Source organism: Phalaenopsis equestris, unplaced genomic scaffold (assembly GCF_001263595.1).
Source record: "Phalaenopsis equestris unplaced genomic scaffold, ASM126359v1 Scaffold001328, whole genome shotgun sequence".
Lineage (NCBI taxonomy): Eukaryota > Viridiplantae > Streptophyta > Magnoliopsida > Asparagales > Orchidaceae > Phalaenopsis > Phalaenopsis equestris.
Window position 1 is genome coordinate 222,201 of NW_018165767.1, and position 6,768 is coordinate 228,968.

Here is a 6,768-nt window from a genome sequence, read left to right on the forward strand (position 1 = left end):
TCCTACGTCTTTGGGGTTTGAAAAATCAGCGTAAAATGACCCTTTATGTTTGTTAGGAAAGACATTGTATATATCTCGACTTCTCATTATTATTTTAACTTCATCGCTTCACCACTACACTTCACCACTTCACCCACTCCGCCTCCTACATTATATCAGATGTTACATCACTTCACACCCCTGCACCACGTTGTGAGAGGTTTACCTGTTTTGACATGTGTTCTAATTTTCTTTGATATTGAGAAGGAACTCATCTCCTTTCTGGAATCGTGTTAGGTGGATTGTCTTCTCCTCTCTCTCACCCCATTTTTGTTCTTTTCTTTTCCTTGCTTCTTGGTTTGCTTTTTGATGCTTATGTCCGATGCATAAGTGTCTATGTATAGCCTTTTGTTATACTTAAAACCATCAAGCAAGGTCGCAAGTAGTCGTTTTGGGGCGTACGGTGTTGATGATAAATGCACACCGAAGATAGAGCAGAAAGATGCCCAATCCTATAACATCAAGATCCAGACATTTGATGAAAAATAGGATAACAGTATCCTTCACCGGCATAAGTCTAGCGGGAGTTGGCTCGAATCTCCTCAGGTTGTTGGCATTCCCACGCCCGACAATGTAATCGACTCGTGGATAATGAAAATTTCTAAAAAAGAAAATATAAGTTTTGACAAACCCTTTTCAAACAAAAATATACTTTTCTACATACTTTTCTACGAAACAAAAATATACTTTTCTACGAAACAAAAATTGAAAACTCTTCTTTGCATGTTTAGAATTTGTATATAAAACATACTCATAAAACATACTTTAAAGTTGATTGTCCACGTGACGAATACTTGTTTAGGTTGGGAAATAGCCCCCTAAGTGAGGTTCAAGTCACACTTCTAGATGAGTGACGGGTTCCATACATTCGGGTGACCGAGTAGCCTTCGCAGACCCTCGAGTATAAATATATATCTGAGCCTAGCCCCATACGAGTGCTTGCGGTCCCCCTCACTCGAGATTTTTTTGTTTTATCAAAGTTTTGGAATAGGGCACTCGTGTTACTTTTCCTTTCTTTCGGGATTTCTCCAAGATTTTTGTGGATTATTTTTCTTTTCTTTTACTTGAGTCTTTTCTCGTTGATTTTCTCGAGTTTTCCGTCATGAGTTATTACACTTTTCTTCGGATTTCCTGGACGACGTTTCTTTCAGACTTGGCTTTTTGTGATGCATTTAGACTTGCTATACTTAAGGAACAACGGATCTCACGGGCGTACATGTTTGCTTTACATTTTACAGCGCTTCATTTTTTCTGTTTCTACCTGCTACCGTTCTTTCTGTACAACATGTTATACTGTTTCTGTTTCTGTCTGTTACTGTTCTTTCTTACAGGCTTGTTTTACATTTACAGCACTTCATTTCCCTCTGTCTGCTACTGTTCTTCCTGTATAGCATGTTATGCTATTTCTGTTTCTACCTGCTACTGTTCTTCCTGTATAGCATGTTATATTATTCATGTTTTTTTTTATGTGCTACTGTTCTTCATGAACATGTTATAATATTCCTGTTTTTGCCTGCTACTGTACCGTACAATATGTTATACTATTCTTGTTTCATACTATTCTTGTTATACTATTCTTGTTTCTATCTGCTACTGTTCTACGTGCATCCTACTGTTTGTCCTGTATTGCACATTTTATATTATATAACTTTAAGCATACATTCTACTATATAAAACATTTAGAGGACTGCAACCATAGGGTCGTTTGATTTAACATCGTAACTGGACACCCTAGAAAACTTAAACTCGTCACGACAAAAAGTTTGGAGCGAATATCGTGGACAACACGACGAGGAACAACTTCAAGGTGGACCTGCAGCAGCAAAACATCAAAACACTTCATATAAACACATTCACATCAACTATTACCTTCTTTAGTTTAAATAACAACCCATATGATCACTCTTTAGGCTTTTTGTATAACTCTGTTGTACAATTATAAGTTCTAACGCTTTAGGATTCCGAGGTTATCGTGCGGTACAGTGTAAATCCTTCTATCTTTTTAGACTATTTGCACAGTCCGATATTGTGTAAACATAAGTCTTAAGTCATAAATAATTTGCAGGATTGAAATATCAAATTACATCATTTCAAAAGACATAAAGCCGAACAATAGGATAGTTGAGATATCTCTGGGGTTTCTCCTGGATCTGTGATATCCCAAAATTTTCTTCCCTTTGGATTCCTTAAATAATTGTTCCTATTTTGAGCCATTTCTATTTGATTTTCCCATGTCCAATCATGAAAACCTAAAATTTGAAATCTTGAAAGCAAAACCACCTGATCTTAATCGAAAGTTTTCTTAAGTGATTTCGATCATTTAAGATGTAATTAACTATAGGGGCTTGCCTCTATAGGGAACCAGGAATCCAGATAAACTAAACCATATCTAATTTTTTTTATGTTAGATAGGGGAACTTGTTGGCCTTTTTATAAAAATATTTCGCAGACCAAAATGGATGTCACAAATTTTATTAGTCTAAGTGATTGAACTCCTATTAAAAGTGATATATTTATTCTTCGGGATAAGTGTATTATTTGTAGTATTATATTCAATTATTTAAACTATTTAAAATGTGAGACCCGTTTGATCTCACCTATTTTAAAATTAAAATATCACTTTTAAAAATAATAAAAAAAAAAGATTATATTCATATTTAAATTATTTTCAAAATTACAAAATCATTACTTTTTCAAATCACGAAGGTTAAAAAAAAACGGCCGACAGTATGCTATGGACCTATCCCATATAGATGTTGATGTGGTGAAATTTGTTTTGTGACTTTGGCAGGCATTCTGTTAATGAGGTATGTAGCGGTGAGATGGGTATTTACCCAAAATGTGTAAGGTAGTTTAGCTTCATGTAGTAGAACCGGAGTTGTTTCAATTAAATGTCTCATTTTGTTCAGGAGTGTCTGGGCAAGAGTATTGGTGAATGGTGTCATGATTGTGTGAAAAATTCTCTAATTCAATACCTTTGTACTCTCCACCACCATCCATTCTCAAAATTTTAACTTATGTGCTGAAATGGGTTTGAAGCATTGTTATAAGATTTTTAAGTTTAAGTGTCATTTCAGATTTAGTAGTCATGGGATAGACCCAACAACAACGGAATGCATCATCAACAAAGGAGATGTAATATTTATAGCCATAGGTAGAGATAATACTTCATAATAGGATGAAAAGACTGTCAATTTGACCTGGTAACATGACAAATATTACATATAGGTGAAATAGAAGAGATATTTAGATTTTGTGCTTTGGAGATGGTTCTGAGGATTTCTTGTTGTGGTTGCCCCAAATGCTCATGCCAGAGGTTTGAGGTGGCTGATTTTTGGAGTGTAGAGAAGGCCAGAATGGAATAGAGCCCATGAGAGCTAGTGCCTTGAAGAAGGACTCAATTGGTTTGTGGATCATGATGGAAAAGCTAGAGGGGTTAAATGATACATTAACTTTGTTATCCTTGATTAATTTATGATTAGAGATGAGATTATGGGATAAGAAAGGTGTGTATCTGATATGGGATAAACGAAGCACTACGGTAGAGTGCAGGAAGGAGACCATCACCCATCAACTGAACTGGAACAGCTTGACCATCTTCCATGATGATTTGTTTGTTTCCAAAAGAAAGTTTCGGATCATGGCGCTAAGTAAGATCTAATGTCAGATGAGCAGTAGCACCGGAAACTGAAACCCAATCATTTAGGTGAGCGGTGAGAGCTTTAGTAGATGTACGGGGAGTTTATTCCAGGTTAGTCCGATGCCAACACATTACGATGGAGTGACCCACTTTGTTACAGATTTGACAGTTGTGGATCTTGGAGTAAATCTACCACCCTATATTCCTTCTTTACTGCTGGAGGTGTTGCCGCAACCCTTTCCCTTGAAGTAGAAATTTGTGCACCTCTTGGAAGAAATGAGTGCTAGTTATAGATCATTTGTAATGTTTGCTTATTGTTTTCAGTAGCAATATTGTTCTCTGTACTGTATTGCAGCGATCATAAATCATCCAAGTTGGTGGGCTGGAAGTGAATGCGAATGGTGGTTTTAAAGGATTGATAAGCGGGCGATAGGCCATTGAGGATGTAAAGGATCACATCAACTTGGTCAATATGAACTCTGGCAGCTGAAATGTTGTCCACGAGTGCATTGGTTTTTGAGAGGTATTCAGTTAGCGTGTTGTTCTTCATCGTGATGTGATGAAGCTCGTTTTTCAATTGAATCACCCTGGCCCTGTTTGTGGGTTGATGCCTCCTCTTGATGGTATTCTAAATGTCTGCTGAGGTTTGGAGGTGAAGAACATATGGAAGTATTGCCGCTGAATTGTAGAGGAGAGAGCTGCTGATAAATTTTGATCAGCATGAATCCACGCTGCAAATTGAGGACTGGGGACACCGCAGGGTTGGTGTGCTCTGAAATGTACTGCGGTGGACAGGCGAGAGAGCCGTCCAGGAATCAAAGAAACTCGTTGGCTTTAAAGATCTTCATAATTTGGGCTCTCCAAATAGAATAGTTTTCAGCTATCATGTGAGAGATCAGAAATTTTAAGGTCTGAACATTGATGTTTGGTAGGGCGGATGATAGTAGATTGGAGGTTGCTGAATCCTCCATTTTAGCAGAGAGATGGACAGAGAAGCCCTCTTGTACAATGTCTAGAAAGCACCTTGAAGACCTCAAGCACATAATCGTAGAGTCTTGCTTTGATACCAAGAAGACAGGCAAGACTAAATAAACAGAAATGGTTGAAAGATAAACTTGATTCATCAAAAGTCTTCATGTGTACACAGATCGTATATAGAGAACAAAGAGATTTCTGGAAAGGAATCTGGGCAGTTTAGCATTTCCCATTAGGCAAAACCGAAAGATTACAGAGAGGAAGTGGGGAGCAGGACAGAGAGGAAGTGGGGAGCCGGAATCTGTCAGAATTCGGTTATTATTTAATGCTTTCTTATGTAAAATGACTATTGTTTTAAACATGGATTCGGTAAATCCCGAGTTTTTAATGTTCCAAATGGACTGGTTGTTAGGATTAGCTTAAATACATTCTAATTCAATATTAAGGATCCTTATAAATGTGTAAATATAAAAATGTAATAATAAGGAAAAAAAATTATATAATTGTAAACAAGAAATTCTTTTTTTTTAATTTTTGATTGATGCAGTGTGTGTTCCAAGGGCAATGCCTTCAACCATATCTTCAGTCGAATTCAACACCACAGAGAGAGCAAGGATTATTGTTACATCAAATGACAACCACGTCTTTATTGCCATTAACGGCTTGACATTTGTTGCTGTTGCGCTCGCCTCGATTATCAATATTTGCCAACCTATAGCTTGCGTTATCCAGATTTGATTATTTTGAATTTTCTTTAACTTTTTCATTGACTTTTTAGATTACGAGCTTGTTGGTACTTGTTAGAATTTAAAATCGATTTATTATTTAATGCTATACATTTAAACTTCAAGTAAATTTTAGTGATTTTTTGAACCACTTGCTACATTAGAAGCATGTTTAATTAGATTTTTAGCTAAATGCCGCCAATTTATTGAATATGTAAAGCAATTATTTGGTTCAAATGAAGTGAACATCAATTGCAAATAATGCTGTTAGAGTGTAATACATAGTTTAAACAAACTTGATGGAATTTTTGAAATCATTATTTGTGCCCATGCTAAAAAAAATTCTTGGCTTCATCACCACTTATCCAATATGCAGCATTATGAACCTCTAGCTTTGGCTGAACGAGTTCTTTGTCTTGTCATTCCATAGATCTATTTTACTTTCTCCAGTCTCCTTTTGTGCCCATTAATCCTCATTCGATACTTTTAACCGAATCATGTATTTTGGCCTTCCTTTTTTCTTAAAAAAATCTACCAATCTCGTAACCACTAATCCCCAGCTTATCCAAATTTAGCTAGGACCAAATTTTCATCCAAATTATCATTTTTGCTTTTATTTTAAAAACATGTTTGTTTAGTATATATATATATATATACATACATATATATATATATATATATATATATATATATATATTAATATGTTATTTTTTATTTTAAAAAACTGATTAACTAGTTTTTAAAGACGTTGGAAGCACTTAAAATTCTTTTGATTGTTTTTAAAAATAAATACATATGCTGTAACATTAAAGTGTCAAAATAGTTTCTGATTATTTACAGAAGGTTGTTTTATTACTAGACTTTATAAAATTATCAAAATAGTTTATGAAAATTTTAAAATTGAGCTTTAATAGTTTTCCATGGGGACTATTTTAACTCCAATTTAAAGAGTTCGGGGACTATTTTGCACTTCTACAAACTCGGGATTAAAACAGTTCCATGTAAATGATCAAGGACTATTTCGGCATTTTGCTTTGTTATAATATATGAAATATATTTTATTTTAATTAAAAGCACAAACTAAACAAATAAAAATTGAAATTTAAAAAGCAAAAAGATGAAAAGCGATTCCAAATGTACTCTCAAGGATGAAGATGAGACCCTAAGCAACGCAGATTAGAAATGAATTTTGGTTCTGGCTTATTTTCTCAAAAAAAAGCAAAATAAAAGAAATTTGATGTAATTGAAATATAATGTATTTTGAATATTCTAAGAGTTATTTGGTTTGGTGTAAAATTGTTATTGGAGAATACTTTTTTATTAATGTTTTGAAGTAAAATGAATTCAAGGTGGTAGCGATCTATCACGGCAGTGGCAGGTCATGGGCGA

At 34.9% G+C, this 6,768-nt stretch overlaps 1 protein-coding gene across 1 annotated transcript in view; it reads left to right on the top strand.

Moving 5' to 3' along the window:
* Positions 1-5,253, top strand: part of LOC110034020 (cytochrome b561, DM13 and DOMON domain-containing protein At5g54830) — a 14,032-nt gene extending 8,779 nt beyond the window's left edge. The window contains exon 2 of the mRNA XM_020738249.1: positions 5,202-5,253. The gene's annotated coding sequence lies outside the window, so the exon portion shown is untranslated. The remainder of the gene's footprint in view (positions 1-5,201) is intronic.
* Positions 5,254-6,768: the final 1,515 nt, after the last annotated feature.